We start from the raw sequence: 17,431 nt of genomic DNA, 5'->3' as shown, positions 1-17,431 counted from the left end.
TACAAGCTCATTTTGGTTCAACTTCAGCAACTGTGCATTGCATTGCCATGTAATGTGATGCAATGCTATCTTTCTAGCTCTCCCTTTTTACTTCCTTTTGGATAAACAGACATATTAGGCAAGCATTTTGGAGCTTTCACCTAAATAACTACAGGTGGTGAGATAAGCTGCACAATATAATTGACCTTTCAGTATATTGTTGCACACACACCATCTATTTAGCAAATGCCCTTGTTATCAACAGCAGCCTTTTAAACTCACCTGAGCTAACAGGTATGTGCGCTGGTTACTCTGCTGCGCTTAAAATTTCTTTTTTGGTTTGCTACAATGCCTTTTCTGAAACGTTGTCTCCTTCTGCTGGAACACTGACTTCTTTCATTTAATGCCTGCAGACTATAAAAGAGAACCCAACCCAAAAAGTTTGGTTGATTAGTCTGTGGCATTCTGTTAAACTGTTGCTTATGGCGGTCTCTGTGAGCTTCTCAGCGACATTCAGCCAGCCAGGTATCCTGCCTGCAGTAGATGGAATGTGGCAATGGAACGCTGGCTGCGCGTGTCATAATAGGCTCTGAGCCTTTATATACCTGTGCACAGCAGCAGCCACCTTCAGTCTGCTGCTGGACAGCCAGCAGCAGCAGCAGCAGGAGAGGTATGTAATCAGGAGCCCTCCTGCTAAGGGTAGACAGCTGCTCGTTCCACCCCACCCCCCGCCTTAATTGGTTCTCCTCCCTTCCAACGGTGTTGAGGCGGGTGGGAACAGCAGGGGGTGAAGGTGCTGTGTTTAAAGAGGTGGAGTTATGCAGATCTAAAACGCGTGGATTGCAGCAGCAGCAAGCCGAAAAGTGCAGGCATGTAAGGGATCTAGAGGTTGACAACATGTCTTCTTAACGGGAGTCCAGGAGCTCATCTCCACAAATGGACTTTTCAGGATCCTTGGGTGGCTCCGTAGTTTGAAACCAATTCTGGTTATCGCTTCTCGGCCTTTTGGCTGCGATCTGTAGTGGGTTGCGTCATTTGGCCAAGGTGATCTAGGTGGATCTTTGCACTCGGCCTTCTGGATCTTGGTCCAGCTGCTGCTATTGGGTGTGGAGCAAAGTCTAGATTTGCCTTTTCTTCCTGGAGGACGGTTCTTTTTCGTGGTGTGGAGGTCGGTAGGACGAAGAGGATTGAAATCCGGGTGGAGCTGCGATCTGCTGTGTCGTTTTTTTTCCTGATTATCTGTGGAAAAAGAAGGAGGAAAAGAATATGGAATCGAAGAGGCCATTTGGAGGTAGGAGGGAAAATCGGGAGAACAATTCCAATGACTATTTTTCAGAGGATTATCCTTTGAAGGATACACTCCGTTTGTTGGTGGCTCCTGGTTATCGGCAGGAAAAGGATTCCAAGTTTATCTTCAGAGAGATTTGTAAATTTCTGAAGATTGAAAAGGAGGAACTTTTTTGTTTTCAATCCTTTTTTTCGAGAGGGATAAATGATTTAACTTTAATGGGGAACTCTCAGTGTGAAAGAGCCTATACTCTCTATGAAGTTAATAGGGAGAACGAGCTTTTTGTTGGAGTGAGAGTGATTCCCTCCTTTCAGTTCTCCATGAAACTGCTAACAATACATTTGTTCAGTCCATTTGTTACTGATAGTGAAGTAATAAACTATCTAAGTGCATATTGTGAGAAAGTTATCCCAAGAAAACGTGGGGAAACTAGGTTCGGAGTGTGGAACGGAAAAAGGGTTTTTCTGGTAGCCTTCAAGAAGGACCCAGAAGAAGAAGGTGGGGTACTTAGACCACCACCAAATGTCTATGTTAATCGTAGCCGTGGATATCTGTTTTTTTCGGGTATGCCTAATTACTGTTATGGGTGCCGTAAATATGGACATTTGGATATTGTGTGCAAAAAGTGTTGTAGGTGTCCCGGTTCAGCTCATCAGGAGGATGCATGTCCAAATAAGAAGAAAGGAGGCGAGGAGGAGATGGATACTTCATCAGAACATCGGCAGAATGAAGCCGAGGATGGTGAGGAAGCAAGTGAAAAGAGAACTGATGAGCAGGAAATGGAGGAGGTGAGAAAAGTAAAGAAGAAGAAAACACCGGAAGAAGAGAAGAGAAAGAAAGAAGAGAGAGGGAGGAGGTCGGAGGAGGATGAGAAAAGAAAGATGGAAGAAAGGAAGAAGGAGAAGGAGTTAGAAGAAGATAAGAACAGAGAAGAGCAGAAGAAAGAAGGTCGGGAGAAGGAAGAGCAGAAGAAAGAAGAAAAGAAGAAAGAAGAAAAGAAGAATGAAGAACGGAGGATTGAAGAATTGAAGTCTGTGCTGGTGGGTGTGGGACAATTAATGCAGAAAGTCCCTCCACCAAGCAAAGAGAGTAATATAAAAGAACAAGGGGGTGAAGTAAAAAAGGGAGGCGCAGGGGGAAAGGTGGTGGTAGTGAAAAGTCAAAGCCTGCCTGTAATAGGGCCTTCCCCTAGGGAGTTTTTATCTCAGAGTATACCCTGTGGTCAGGAAAGGATGGATTCATCAAAAATTTTGAAAAGAAGTGTAGATGATAAAGAGCGTGGTGTAGGGCCATGTGTAGTAAAAGTATTTGCTTGTGAAAAGGATTTTGACATTTCCAGTACATCAGAGTCGGAAGGGCTGAGTATCGATGAAAGTGCTTTGCAATCCGATGAGGGCGGGGGAGATAGCCCGGTGCCAGTCACTAAAAGATGATCAGGGCGGCTTCCCTGAATGTTCAGGGTTTCAATGACTTATATAAAAGAACTGTGATTTATGACTATTTTAATAATGAAAATTTTGATTTTGTATTTCTTCAAGAATGTAATTTGTCAAAGAAGTTAAATTATGATTTTTTACGGGGTATATGGAAGGGTAATTTATGTTTTTCAGGCGGGAATGAATTCAGAAGTGATGGGGTTGGTTTTATATGTTCCAGGGAATGGGAGATTACCAACTACGAAGAAATATACCCTGGTAGGATTCTAAGAGTGGATGTAGAAAGGAATGGGAAGAAATATAGATGTTTTAATATTTATGCCAATACAGAAAAAGTTTTAAGGTTACATTTGTTTGAAATTTTGCAGCTTTTTATCCCAGGTGTAGTTCCAGTAATTTTAGGGGGAGATTTTAATTGTCAACTAAATAATGTAAAAGATGGTTCGGTTTCTTGTCTCAAGGGTATTTTATCTTCTTTTAACCTAAAAGATGCTTGGTGGTTGGACGGGCAGAAGAAGGAGTATGAAATTACTTGGGAAGGAAGAGGTTGTTCCTCGAGAATAGATTATTTGTTTATATCCAAGGATTTTACTTGTTCTAATTTTAAAACGCATAAAGCACCTTTTTCTGATCATAGAATAATTGAATGTACACTGATGGTAGAGGCGGATGAGGGAAAAAGGCCGTCTCATTGGAAACTGAATGTATCATTGTTACAGCATAAGGAGGTAAGGGAGGATTTTAAATTTTTCTTTGAGAAACTGAAATTAGAAAAGAAATGTTTTGACTCTACTTTTAAATGGTGGGACTACATGAAAAAGGAAGTTAAATTATTCTTTATGGAAGTAGGCAAGAGGAAAGCTGCGGATAAGCGACAGTCATACAATAACCTTAATGCAAATCTACAGTGTCTGTATCAGTTTAGGAATAATGGAGTTAATGTGGAGGAGGAAATTATGGTGACGAAGGAAAAAATTCAAAAATGTCTGAGAGAAAAAGGAAAAGAAATTATCTTTAATTCTCGTGTGAAGGTGTTGGAGGAAGACGAGAAATGTACTAAATTCTTTTTTAAAAAAATCTGTGAGAAAAAGGCCTTTATGGGGGTTTTAGAGGGGGAAAGGAGTTTGGAGGGGAAAAAGATGAAAGTGAAAGAATTTTATGATAACCTGTTTTCAGCAAAAAATACAGATAGGTCTTTGAAGGAGCATTTTTTAGGAGGGTTGGATAAGTGTTTTACTAAGGAAAATAAATTATTATTATCAGAGGGTATTTCAAAAGAAGAAGTTTTTAATACAGTTAATACATTGCAAAACGGTAAGACACCAGGGTCGGATGGGTTACCCATTGAGTTTTATAAAATATTATGGGATATTGTGGGGAATGAATTTTATGAAATGTTTTTAAAAGTTGAGTCTTTATGTCGTGTCCCGGAGTCATGGTTGGAGGGGGTAATTGTTTTATTATACAAAAGAGGTGATAGAGAATTGCTAAAAAACTGGAGACCGATTACTCTTTTAAATACAGATTATAAAGTTTATGCGAAGCTGTTGGCAAATAGATTAAAGAAAGTGGTGAGTTCGGTGATAGATATAGACCAAACGTGTGCAGTTCCAACGCGGAAGATCAGTGACTCGTTGATTTTAATTAGAGACATAATATGGGATGTTTCCGATAGAAGACAGAAGATGGCGTTAATTACTCTGGATTTTGAAAAGGCTTATGATAGAGTCGCCCATGATTTTTTATTCGATGTTTTAAGGAGAATGGGTTGCCCGGATGATTTTAGTAAACGTATTAAATCCTTGTATCAAGCATGTTTTAGTAAAGTATCTGTAAATGGGTTTTTATCTGGAAGTGTAAAGATTAATTGTGGGGTGAAACAGGGATGCCCCTTATCCCCTATTCTTTTTATCTGTGCGATTGAGCCTCTTTTAACTGCTTTTAGGAAAGACAAAGTGATTAATGGTTTTTTTATTCCTGGGAGTTGGGGAGAGCAGGTTAAAGTGGTGGCTTTTATGGATGATGTGACTGTTTTTGTAAAAGATTTAAGAAGTATGAATAGGGTTTTAAGAACGGTTGAATGGTTTGGGGCGGCATCAGGTTTTAAGATCAATTTGGAGAAATCTGGTGTTTTAACGATGGGCGGTTTTATCTTAGAATCCGATTGTAAATTATTGAGAGTCTTTGAAGCAAAGATTTTAGGCATCTATTTTTCGGAAGAGTGTGGAAATGTAAAAAATTGGGAATCACTGTTGGAGAGGGTTAGGAAAAAGGTGTCTTTTTGGAATCTGAGAGAGCTAACGTTGGAAGGGAAGATTTTAATTATCAAGCAGGTTTTACTCCCAATGATTTTATATGTTGCAACCATTTTTATTCCACCTGTCAATGCGATGAAAAAAATTATTAAAGTATGTTTTAATTTTTTATGGAGATCAAAAATGGAAAGGGTTAAGCGTGAAGAATTGTATAAGCCAAAAAAGAAAGGTGGTAAAGGTTATCCTGATATCAAAGCCTTTTTATATGCAAAGTATATGGCAAACTGCATAAATATTTTATTAGGGTCAGAATCGAAGCTTAAAGCCTTTTCTATTTATAATTTGGGTTTCTATATAAGAAAATATAAGTGGGTGGACATGAGATTGAATAGACCTTATAGATTTTTACCCCCAAGTAACTATGTTGTGCTGGAAAAGATTTTGAGAGATTATGATCTAAAAGGTTTTGATCTTAAGGTACTGAGGTGTCATAAAAAGATATTACAAGTCTTGGAAGGAAGGTTAAACACTAGTCCAGTGGAGCACTTTATGCCAAAGATAGTGGACAGGATTTGGCTGAATGTAAACTATGTGTTCTTATCAAATGAACATAAAGATTTGTTATGGTGTATAATAAAGGATTGCTTACAGACACGAGAATTTCAGCATAGACGTGGTCTTGTTCGTTTTGAAAAATGTCCAAGACAGAGATGTGGAGGTAGTGAGACTCCTATGCACGTATTCTGGAATTGCGAGTTTGCACAAAAAGTCTGGAGGAAAATGTGCAATCTGATTAAAGCTGTGAGTAATGTTAATTTTTTAGATTTTAACAGGGTGTTCTATGGGATGGGTGTAAAGGAAGAAGATTTTAAGGTGGTGTGGGTGATTATAACATGTGTAAAGATGGCAATTTGGAAGGTGAGAAACATTTTGATTTTTAAACATAATGAAGTGTCTGTTGAACAGTGTATTAAGTTGTGTCTAAGTTATTTATTTATGTATTTTTGGAAGGACAAAATGGTTTTGGGCATAAGAAAAGCAGATGTATTGTGGAAGCAAAATGAATGGAATATACTTACTGTGTAGCCTTTGTTGTCATTGAAAATCTTTTTCTGGAAAAATACAAATATTAATTACAGGAAAAAAAAAAAAAAAAGTTAAAAAGAAAGTTAAGAAAAAGGAAAGAAGGAAATATATATGTATATATATATATATATATATATATATAAAAAAAAAAAAAAAAAAAAAAAAAAAAAAAACACGATGATGGATAAAAAAAAAAAAAAAAAAAAATCTGTTCTTATCAGTTTAATATCTGATACGTCCCCTATCTGGGGACCATATATTAAATGGATTTTTAGTACAGGGAGATGGAAAAAGAGCTTGCTCTGTCCACTCCACGCATTGACCTGGTATTGCAGTATCTCCAGGACCGGTGCACCCCTTCTTTAATGCAGTTTCTAAAATCAGAAAGAATTGAATTCAATGTTTTTTGTTCATTTTGCTTGTTTGTCGGATTTTGGGATGGACTCTTTGGCTTTGCTTTTCTTCTCCTCATTGGATTTTTCATGTTCAAAGTTGCAGAAGCCAGATTACAAGCTCATTTTGGTTCAACTTCAGCAACTGTGCATTGCATTGCCATGTAATGTGATGCAATGCTATCTTTCTAGCTCTCCCTTTTTACTTCCTTTTGGATAAACAGACATATTAGGCAAGCATTTTGGAGCTTTCACCTAAATAACTACAGGTGGTGAGATAAGCTGCACAATATAATTGACCTTTCAGTATATTGTTGCACACACACCATCTATTTAGCAAATGCCCTTGTTATCAACAGCAGCCTTTTAAACTCACCTGAGCTAACAGGTATGTGCGCTGGTTACTCTGCTGCGCTTAAAATTTCTTTTTTGGTTTGCTACAATGCCTTTTCTGAAACGTTGTCTCCTTCTGCTGGAACACTGACTTCTTTCATTTAATGCCTGCAGACTATAAAAGAGAACCCAACCCAAAAAGTTTGGTTGATTAGTCTGTGGCATTCTGTTAAACTGTTGCTTATGGCGGTCTCTGTGAGCTTCTCAGCGACATTCAGCCAGCCAGGTATCCTGCCTGCAGTAGATGGAATGTGGCAATGGAAAGCTGGCTGCGAGTGTCATAATAGGCTCTGAGCCTTTATATACCTGTGCACAGCAGCAGCCACCTTCAGTCTGCTGCTGGACAGCCAGCAGCAGCAGCAGCAGGAGAGGTATGTAATCAGGAGCCCTCCTGCTAAGGGTAGACAGCTGCTCGTTCCACCCCACCCCCCGCCTTAATTGGTTCTCCTCCCTTCCAACGGTGTTGAGGCGGGTGGGAACAGCAGGGGGTGAAGGTGCTGTGTTTAAAGAGGTGGAGTTATGCAGATCTAAAACGCGTGGATTGCAGCAGCAGCAAGCCGAAAAGTGCAGGCATGTAAGGGATCTAGAGGTTGACAACATGTCTTCTTAACGGGAGTCCAGGAGCTCATCTCCACAAATGGACTTTTCAGGATCCTTGGGTGGCTCCGTAGTTTGAAACCAATTCTGGTTATCGCTTCTCGGCCTTTTGGCTAAGATCAAGTGTAGTATCTGTTCTTATCAGTTTAATATCTGATACGTCCCCTATCTGGGGACCATATATTAAATGGATTTTTAGAACAGGGAGATGGAAAAAGAGCTTGCTCTGTCCACTCCACGCATTGACCTGGTATTGCAGTATCTCCAGGACCGGTGCACCCCTTCTTTAATGCAGTTTCTAAAATCAGAAAGAATTGAATTCAATGTTTTTTGTTCATTTTGCTTGTTTGTCGGATTTTGGGATGGACTCTTTGGCTTTGCTTTTCTTCTCCTCATTGGATTTTTCATGTTCAAAGTTGCAGAAGCCAGATTACAAGCTCATTTTGGTTCAACTTCAGCAACTGTGCATTGCATTGCCATGTAATGTGATGCAATGCTATCTTTCTAGCTCTCCCTTTTTACTTCCTTTTGGATAAACAGACATATTAGGCAAGCATTTTGGAGCTTTCACCTAAATAACTACAGGTGGTGAGATAAGCTGCACAATATAATTGACCTTTCAGTATATTGTTGCACACACACCATCTATTTAGCAAATGCCCTTGTTATCAACAGCAGCCTTTTAAACTCACCTGAGCTAACAGGTATGTGCGCTGGTTACTCTGCTGCGCTTAAAATTTCTTTTTTGGTTTGCTACAATGCCTTTTCTGAAACGTTGTCTCCTTCTGCTGGAACACTGACTTCTTTCATTTAATGCCTGCAGACTATAAAAGAGAACCCAACCCAAAAAGTTTGGTTGATTAGTCTGTGGCATTCTGTTAAACTGTTGCTTATGGCGGTCTCTGTGAGCTTCTCAGCGACATTCAGCCAGCCAGGTATCCTGCCTGCAGTAGATGGAATGTGGCAATGGAACGCTGGCTGCGCGTGTCATAATAGGCTCCGAGCCTTTATATACCTGTGCACAGCAGCAGCCACCTTCAGTCTGCTGCTGGACAGCCAGCAGCAGCAGCAGCAGGAGAGGTATGTAATCAGGAGCCCTCCTGCTAAGGGTAGACAGCTGCTCGTTCCACCCCACCCCCCGCCTTAATTGGTTCTCCTCCCTACCAACGGTGTTGAGGCGGGTGGGAACAGCAGAGGGTGAAGGTGCTGTGTTTAAAGAGGTGGAGTTATGCAGATCTAAAACGCGTGGATTGCAGCAGCAGCAAGCCGAAAAGTGCAGGCATGTAAGGGATCTAGAGGTTGACAACATGTCTTCTTAACGGGAGTCCAGGAGCTCATCTCCACAAATGGACTTTTCAGGATCCTTGGGTGGCTCCGTAGTTTGAAACCAATTCTGGTTATCGCTTCTCGGCCTTTTGGCTAAGATCAAGTGTAGTATCTGTTCTTATCAGTTTAATATCTGATACGTCCCCTATCTGGGGACCATATATTAAATGGATTTTTAGAACAGGGAGATGGAAAAAGAGCTTGCTCTGTCCACTCCACGCATTGACCTGGTATTGCAGTATCTCCAGGATCGGTGCACCCCTTCTTTAATGCAGTTTCTAAAATCAGAAAGAATTGAATTCAATGTTTTTTGTTCATTTTGCTTGTTTGTCGGATGTTGGGATGGACTCTTTGGCTTTGCTTTTCTTCTCCTCATTGGATTTTTCATGTTCAAAGTTGCAGAAGCCAGATTACAAGCTCATTTTGGTTCAACTTCAGCAACTGTGCATTGCATTGCCATGTAATGTGATGCAATGCTATCTTTCTAGCTCTCCCTTTTTACTTCCTTTTGGATAAACAGACATATTAGGCAAGCATTTTGGAGCTTTCACCTAAATAACTACAGGTGGTGAGATAAGCTGCACAATATAATTGACCTTTCAGTATATTGTTGCACACACACCATCTATTTAGCAAATGCCCTTGTTATCAACAGCAGCCTTTTAAACTCACCTGAGCTAACAGGTATGTGCGCTGGTTACTCTGCTGCGCTTAAAATTTCTTTTTTGGTTTGCTACAATGCCTTTTCTGAAACGTTGTCTCCTTCTGCTGGAACACTGACTTCTTTCATTTAATGCCTGCAGACTATAAAAGAGAACCCAACCCAAAAAGTTTGGTTGATTAGTCTGTGGCATTCTGTTAAACTGTTGCTTATGGCAGTCTCTGTGAGCTTCTCAGCGACATTCAGCCAGCCAGGTATCCTGCCTGCAGTAGATGGAATGTGGCAATGGAACGCTGGCTGCGCGTGTCATAATAGGCTCTGAGCCTTTATATACCTGTGCACAGCAGCAGCCACCTTCAGTCTGCTGCTGGACAGCCAGCAGCAGCAGCAGCAGGAGAGGTATGTAATCAGGAGCCCTCCTGCTAAGGGTAGACAGCTGCTCGTTTCACCCCACCCCCCGCCTTAATTGGTTCTCCTCCCTTCCAACGGTGTTGAGGCGGGTGGGAACAGCAGGGGGTGAAGGTGCTGTGTTTAAAGAGGTGGAGTTATGCAGATCTAAAACGCGTGGATTGCAGCAGCAGCAAGCCGAAAAGTGCAGGCATGTAAGGGATCTAGAGGTTGACAACATGTCTTCTTAACGGGAGTCCAGGAGCTCATCTCCACAAATGGACTTTTCAGGATCCTTGGGTGGCTCCGTAGTTTGAAACCAATTCTGGTTATCGCTTCTCGGCCTTTTGGCTAAGATCAAGTGTAGTATCTGTTCTTATCAGTTTAATATAAGATACGTCCCCTATCTGGGGACCATATATTAAATGGATTTTTAGAACAGGGAGATGGAAAAAGAGCTTGCTCTGTCCACTCCACGCATTGACCTGGTATTGCAGTATCTCCAGGACCGGTGCACCCCTTCTTTAATGCAGTTTCTAAAATCAGAAAGAATTGAATTCAATGTTTTTTGTTCATTTTGCTTGTTTGTCGGATTTTGGGATGAACTCTTTGGCTTTGATTTTCTTCTCCTCATTGGATTTTTCATGTTCAAAGTTGCAGAAGCCAGATTACAAGCTCATTTTGGTTCAACTTCAGCAACTGTGCATTGCATTGCCATGTAATGTGATGCAATGCTATCTTTCTAGCTCTCCCTTTTTACTTCCTTTTGGATAAACAGACATATTAGGCAAGCATTTTGGAGCTTTCACCTAAATAACTACAGGTGGTGAGATAAGCTGCACAATATAATTGACCTTTCAGTATATTGTTGCACACACACCATCTATTTAGCAAATGCCCTTGTTATCAACTGCAGCCTTTTAAACTCACCTGAGCTAACAGGTATGTGCGCTGGTTACTCTGCTGCGCTTAAAATTTCTTTTTTGGTTTGCTACAATGCCTTTTCTGAAACGTTGTCTCCTTCTGCTGGAACACTGACTTCTTTCATTTAATGCCTGCAGACTATAAAAGAGAACCCAACCCAAAAAGTTTGGTTGATTAGTCTGTGGCATTCTGTTAAACTGTTGCTTATGGCGGTCTCTGTGAGCTTCTCAGCGACATTCAGCCAGCCAGGTATCCTGCCTGCAGTAGATGGAATGTGGCAATGGAACGCTGGCTGCGCGTGTCATAATAGGCTCTGAGCCTTTATATACCTGTGCACAGCAGCAGCCACCTTCAGTCTGCTGCTGGACAGCCAGCAGCAGCAGCAGCAGGAGAGGTATGTAATCAGGAGCCCTCCTGCTAAGGGTAGACAGCTGCTCGTTCCACCCCACCCCCCGCCTTAATTGGTTCTCCTCCCTTCCAACGGTGTTGAGGCGGGTGGGAACAGCAGGGGGTGAAGGTGCTGTGTTTAAAGAGGTGGAGTTATGCAGATCTAAAACGCGTGGATTGCAGCAGCAGCAAGCCGAAAAGTGCAGGCATGTAAGGGATCTAGAGGTTGACAACATGTCTTCTTAACGGGAGTCCAGGAGCTCATCTCCACAAATGGACTTTTCAGGATCCTTGGGTGGTTCCGTAGTTTGAAACCAATTCTGGTTATCGCTTCTCGGCCTTTTGGCTAAGATCAAGTGTAGTATCTGTTCTTATCAGTTTAATATCTGATACGTCCCCTATCTGGGGACCATATATTTAATGGATTTTTAGAACAGGGAGATGGAAAAAGAGCTTGCTCTGTCCACTCCACGCATTGACCTGGTATTGCAGTATCTCCAGGACCGGTGCACCCCTTCTTTAATGCAGTTTCTAAAATCAGAAAGAATTGAATTCAATGTTTTTTGTTCATTTTGCTTGTTTGTCGGATTTTGGGATGGACTCTTTGGCTTTGCTTTTCTTCTCCTCATTGGATTTTTCATGTTCAAAGTTGCAGAAGCCAGATTACAAGCTCATTTTGGTTCAACTTCAGCAACTGTGCATTGCATTGCCATGTAATGTGATGCAATGCTATCTTTCTAGCTCTCCCTTTTTACTTCCTTTTGGATAAACAGACATATTAGGCAAGCATTTTGGAGCTTTCACCTAAATAACTACAGGTGGTGAGATAAGCTGCACAATATAATTGACCTTTCAGTATATTGTTGCACACACACCATCTATTTAGCAAATGCCCTTGTTATCAACAGCAGCCTTTTAAACTCACCTGAGCTAACAGGTATGTGCGCTGGTTACTCTGCTGCGCTTAAAATTTCTTTTTTGGTTTGCTACAATGCCTTTTCTGAAACGTTGTCTCCTTCTGCTGGAACACTGACTTCTTTCATTTAATGCCTGCAGACTATAAAAGAGAACCCAACCCAAAAAGTTTGGTTGATTAGTCTGTGGCATTCTGTTAAACTGTTGCTTATGGCAGTCTCTGTGAGCTTCTCAGCGACATTCAGCCAGCCAGGTATCCTGCCTGCAGTAGATGGAATGTGGCAATGGAACGCTGGCTGCGCGTGTCATAATAGGCTCTGAGCCTTTATATACCTGTGCACAGCAGCAGCCACCTTCAGTCTGCTGCTGGACAGCCAGCAGCAGCAGCAGCAGGAGAGGTATGTAATCAGGAGCCCTCCTGCTAAGGGTAGACAGCTGCTCGTTTCACCCCACCCCCCGCCTTAATTGGTTCTCCTCCCTTCCAACGGTGTTGAGGCGGGTGGGAACAGCAGGGGGTGAAGGTGCTGTGTTTAAAGAGGTGGAGTTATGCAGATCTAAAACGCGTGGATTGCAGCAGCAGCAAGCCGAAAAGTGCAGGCATGTAAGGGATCTAGAGGTTGACAACATGTCTTCTTAACGGGAGTCCAGGAGCTCATCTCCACAAATGGACTTTTCAGGATCCTTGGGTGGCTCCGTAGTTTGAAACCAATTCTGGTTATCGCTTCTCGGCCTTTTGGCTAAGATCAAGTGTAGTATCTGTTCTTATCAGTTTAATATAAGATACGTCCCCTATCTGGGGACCATATATTAAATGGATTTTTAGAACAGGGAGATGGAAAAAGAGCTTGCTCTGTCCACTCCACGCATTGACCTGGTATTGCAGTATCTCCAGGACCGGTGCACCCCTTCTTTAATGCAGTTTCTAAAATCAGAAAGAATTGAATTCAATGTTTTTTGTTCATTTTGCTTGTTTGTCGGATTTTGGGATGAACTCTTTGGCTTTGATTTTCTTCTCCTCATTGGATTTTTCATGTTCAAAGTTGCAGAAGCCAGATTACAAGCTCATTTTGGTTCAACTTCAGCAACTGTGCATTGCATTGCCATGTAATGTGATGCAATGCTATCTTTCTAGCTCTCCCTTTTTACTTCCTTTTGGATAAACAGACATATTAGGCAAGCATTTTGGAGCTTTCACCTAAATAACTACAGGTGGTGAGATAAGCTGCACAATATAATTGACCTTTCAGTATATTGTTGCACACACACCATCTATTTAGCAAATGCCCTTGTTATCAACTGCAGCCTTTTAAACTCACCTGAGCTAACAGGTATGTGCGCTGGTTACTCTGCTGCGCTTAAAATTTCTTTTTTGGTTTGCTACAATGCCTTTTCTGAAACGTTGTCTCCTTCTGCTGGAACACTGACTTCTTTCATTTAATGCCTGCAGACTATAAAAGAGAACCCAACCCAAAAAGTTTGGTTGATTAGTCTGTGGCATTCTGTTAAACTGTTGCTTATGGCGGTCTCTGTGAGCTTCTCAGCGACATTCAGCCAGCCAGGTATCCTGCCTGCAGTAGATGGAATGTGGCAATGGAACGCTGGCTGCGCGTGTCATAATAGGCTCTGAGCCTTTATATACCTGTGCACAGCAGCAGCCACCTTCAGTCTGCTGCTGGACAGCCAGCAGCAGCAGCAGCAGGAGAGGTATGTAATCAGGAGCCCTCCTGCTAAGGGTAGACAGCTGCTCGTTCCACCCCACCCCCCGCCTTAATTGGTTCTCCTCCCTTCCAACGGTGTTGAGGCGGGTGGGAACAGCAGGGGGTGAAGGTGCTGTGTTTAAAGAGGTGGAGTTATGCAGATCTAAAACGCGTGGATTGCAGCAGCAGCAAGCCGAAAAGTGCAGGCATGTAAGGGATCTAGAGGTTGACAACATGTCTTCTTAACGGGAGTCCAGGAGCTCATCTCCACAAATGGACTTTTCAGGATCCTTGGGTGGTTCCGTAGTTTGAAACCAATTCTGGTTATCGCTTCTCGGCCTTTTGGCTAAGATCAAGTGTAGTATCTGTTCTTATCAGTTTAATATCTGATACGTCCCCTATCTGGGGACCATATATTTAATGGATTTTTAGAACAGGGAGATGGAAAAAGAGCTTGCTCTGTCCACTCCACGCATTGACCTGGTATTGCAGTATCTCCAGGACCGGTGCACCCCTTCTTTAATGCAGTTTCTAAAATCAGAAAGAATTGAATTCAATGTTTTTTGTTCATTTTGCTTGTTTGTCGGATTTTGGGATGGACTCTTTGGCTTTGCTTTTCTTCTCCTCATTGGATTTTTCATGTTCAAAGTTGCAGAAGCCAGATTACAAGCTCATTTTGGTTCAACTTCAGCAACTGTGCATTGCATTGCCATGTAATGTGATGCAATGCTATCTTTCTAGCTCTCCCTTTTTACTTCCTTTTGGATAAACAGACATATTAGGCAAGCATTTTGGAGCTTTCACCTAAATAACTACAGGTGGTGAGATAAGCTGCACAATATAATTGACCTTTCAGTATATTGTTGCACACACACCATCTATTTAGCAAATGCCCTTGTTATCAACTGCAGCCTTTTAAACTCACCTGAGCTAACAGGTATGTGCGCTGGTTACTCTGCTGCGCTTAAAATTTCTTTTTTGGTTTGCTACAATGCCTTTTCTGAAACGTTGTCTCCTTCTGCTGGAACACTGACTTCTTTCATTTAATGCCTGCAGACTATAAAAGAGAACCCAACCCAAAAAGTTTGGTTGATTAGTCTGTGGCATTCTGTTAAACTGTTGCTTATGGCGGTCTCTGTGAGCTTCTCAGCGACATTCAGCCAGCCAGGTATCCTGCCTGCAGTAGATGGAATGTGGCAATGGAACGCTGGCTGCGCGTGTCATAATAGGCTCTGAGCCTTTATATACCTGTGCACAGCAGCAGCCACCTTCAGTCTGCTGCTGGACAGCCAGCAGCAGCAGCAGCAGGAGAGGTATGTAATCAGGAGCCCTCCTGCTAAGGGTAGACAGCTGCTCGTTCCACCCCACCCCCCGCCTTAATTGGTTCTCCTCCCTTCCAACGGTGTTGAGGCGGGTGGGAACAGCAGGGGGTGAAGGTGCTGTGTTTAAAGAGGTGGAGTTATGCAGATCTAAAACGCGTGGATTGCAGCAGCAGCAAGCCGAAAAGTGCAGGCATGTAAGGGATCTAGAGGTTGACAACATGTCTTCTTAACGGGAGTCCAGGAGCTCATCTCCACAAATGGACTTTTCAGGATCCTTGGGTGGCTCCGTAGTTTGAAACCAATTCTGGTTATCGCTTCTCGGCCTTTTGGCTAAGATCAAGTGTAGTATCTGTTCTTATCAGTTTAATATCTGATACGTCCCCTATCTGGGGACCATATATTAAATGGATTTTTAGAACAGGGAGATGGAAAAAGAGCTTGCTCTGTCCACTCCACGCATTGACCTGGTATTGCAGTATCTCCAGGACCGGTGCACCCCTTCTTTAATGCAGTTTCTAAAATCAGAAAGAATTGAATTCAATGTTTTTTGTTCATTTTGCTTGTTTGTCGGATTTTGGGATGGACTCTTTGGCTTTGCTTTTCTTCTCCTCATTGGATTTTTCATGTTCAAAGTTGCAGAAGCCAGATTACAAGCTCATTTTGGTTCAACTTCAGCAACTGTGCATTGCATTGCCATGTAATGTGATGCAATGCTATCTTTCTAGCTCTCCCTTTTTACTTCCTTTTGGATAAACAGACATATTAGGCAAGCATTTTGGAGCTTTCACCTAAATAACTACAGGTGGTGAGATAAGCTGCACAATATAATTGACCTTTCAGTATATTGTTGCACACACACCATCTATTTAGCAAATGCCCTTGTTATCAACAGCAGCCTTTTAAACTCACCTGAGCTAACAGGTATGTGCGCTGGTTACTCTGCTGCGCTTAAAATTTCTTTTTTGGTTTGCTACAATGCCTTTTCTGAAACGTTGTCTCCTTCTGCTGGAACACTGACTTCTTTCATTTAATGCCTGCAGACTATAAAAGAGAACCCAACCCAAAAAGTTTGGTTGATTAGTCTGTGGCATTCTGTTAAACTGTTGCTTATGGCGGTCTCTGTGAGCTTCTCAGCGACATTCAGCCAGCCAGGTATCCTGCCTGCAGTAGATGGAATGTGGCAATGGAACGCTGGCTGCGCGTGTCATAATAGGCTCTGAGCCTTTATATACCTGTGCACAGCAGCAGCCACCTTCAGTCTGCTGCTGGACAGCCAGCAGCCTCAGCAGCAGGAGAGGTATGTAATCAGGAGCCCTCCTGCTAAGGGTAGACAGCTGCTCGTTCCACCCCACCCCCCGCCTTAATTGGTTCTCCTCCCTTCCAACGGTGTTGAGGCGGGTGGGAACAGCAGGGGGTGAAGGTGCTGTGTTTAAAGAGGTGGAGTTATGCAGATCTAAAACGCGTGGATTGCAGCAGCAGCAAGCCGAAAAGTGCAGGCATGTAAGGGATCTAGAGGTTGACAACATGTCTTCTTAACGGGAGTCCAGGAGCTCATCTCCACAAATGGACTTTTCAGGATCCTTGGGTGGCTCCGTAGTTTGAAACCAATTCTGGTTATCGCTTCTCGGCCTTTTGGCTAAGATCAAGTGTAGTATCTGTTCTTATCAGTTTAATATCTGATACGTCCCCTATCTGGGGACCATATATTAAATGGATTTTTAGAACAGGGAGATGGAAAAAGAGCTTGCTCTGTCCACTCCACGCATTGACCTGGTATTGCAGTATCTCCAGGACCGGTGCACCCCTTCTTTAATGCAGTTTCTAAAATCAGAAAGAATTGAATTCAATGTTTTTTGTTCATTTTGCTTGTTTGTCGGATTTTGGGATGGACTCTTTGGCTTTGCTTTTCTTCTCCTCATTGGATTTTTCATGTTCAAAGTTGCAGAAGCCAGATTACAAGCTCATTTTGGTTCAACTTCAGCAACTGTGCATTGCATTGCCATGTAATGTGATGCAATGCTATCTTTCTAGCTCTCCCTTTTTACTTCCTTTTGGATAAACAGACATATTAGGCAAGCAATTTGGAGCTTTCACCTAAATAACTACAGGTGGTGAGATAAGCTGCACAATATAATTGACCTTTCAGTATATTGTTGCACACACACCATCTATTTAGCAAATGCCCTTGTTATCAACTGCAGCCTTTTAAACTCACCTGAGCTAACAGGTATGTGCGCTGGTTACTCTGCTGCGCTTAAAATTTCTTTTTTGGTTTGCTACAATGCCTTTTCTGAAACGTTGTCTCCTTCTGCTGGAACACTGACTTCTTTCATTTAATGCCTGCAGACTATAAAAGAGAACCCAACCCAAAAAGTTTGGTTGATTA

At 42.2% G+C, this 17,431-nt stretch overlaps 8 non-coding genes and 1 pseudogene across 8 annotated transcripts; all 9 read left to right on the top strand.

Annotated features, from left to right (window-relative positions):
• Positions 1 to 6,224: 6,224 nt before the first annotated feature.
• Positions 6,225 to 6,404, top strand: LOC141179962 (U2 spliceosomal RNA; annotated as a pseudogene).
• A 1,115-nt stretch (positions 6,405 to 7,519) lies between these two features.
• LOC141180234 (U2 spliceosomal RNA) lies at positions 7,520 to 7,710 on the top strand. The gene has a single exon (XR_012255999.1). It is a non-coding gene; the product is annotated as a U2 spliceosomal RNA (small nuclear RNA).
• Positions 7,711 to 8,825: 1,115 nt separating this feature from the next.
• On the top strand, positions 8,826 to 9,016 carry LOC141179475 (U2 spliceosomal RNA). The gene has a single exon (XR_012255487.1). It is a non-coding gene; the product is annotated as a U2 spliceosomal RNA (small nuclear RNA).
• Positions 9,017 to 10,131: 1,115 nt separating this feature from the next.
• LOC141179669 (U2 spliceosomal RNA) lies at positions 10,132 to 10,322 on the top strand. The gene has a single exon (XR_012255662.1). It is a non-coding gene; the product is annotated as a U2 spliceosomal RNA (small nuclear RNA).
• A 1,115-nt stretch (positions 10,323 to 11,437) lies between these two features.
• On the top strand, positions 11,438 to 11,628 carry LOC141179500 (U2 spliceosomal RNA). Its single transcript, XR_012255510.1, has one exon. It is a non-coding gene; the product is annotated as a U2 spliceosomal RNA (small nuclear RNA).
• A 1,115-nt stretch (positions 11,629 to 12,743) lies between these two features.
• LOC141179668 (U2 spliceosomal RNA) lies at positions 12,744 to 12,934 on the top strand. The gene has a single exon (XR_012255661.1). It is a non-coding gene; the product is annotated as a U2 spliceosomal RNA (small nuclear RNA).
• A 1,115-nt stretch (positions 12,935 to 14,049) lies between these two features.
• On the top strand, positions 14,050 to 14,240 carry LOC141179499 (U2 spliceosomal RNA). The gene has a single exon (XR_012255509.1). It is a non-coding gene; the product is annotated as a U2 spliceosomal RNA (small nuclear RNA).
• Positions 14,241 to 15,355: 1,115 nt separating this feature from the next.
• Positions 15,356 to 15,546, top strand: LOC141180233 (U2 spliceosomal RNA). The gene has a single exon (XR_012255998.1). It is a non-coding gene; the product is annotated as a U2 spliceosomal RNA (small nuclear RNA).
• A 1,115-nt stretch (positions 15,547 to 16,661) lies between these two features.
• On the top strand, positions 16,662 to 16,852 carry LOC141180231 (U2 spliceosomal RNA). Its single transcript, XR_012255996.1, has one exon. It is a non-coding gene; the product is annotated as a U2 spliceosomal RNA (small nuclear RNA).
• The last annotated feature ends 579 nt before the right edge of the window (positions 16,853 to 17,431 follow it).

Source organism: Phyllobates terribilis, unplaced genomic scaffold (assembly GCF_046119375.1).
Source record: "Phyllobates terribilis strain yellow unplaced genomic scaffold, ASM4611937v1 Scaffold_30__1_contigs__length_15301838, whole genome shotgun sequence".
Taxonomy (NCBI): domain Eukaryota; kingdom Metazoa; phylum Chordata; class Amphibia; order Anura; family Dendrobatidae; genus Phyllobates; species Phyllobates terribilis.
This window is presented reverse-complemented; position numbering and strand designations above follow the sequence as displayed.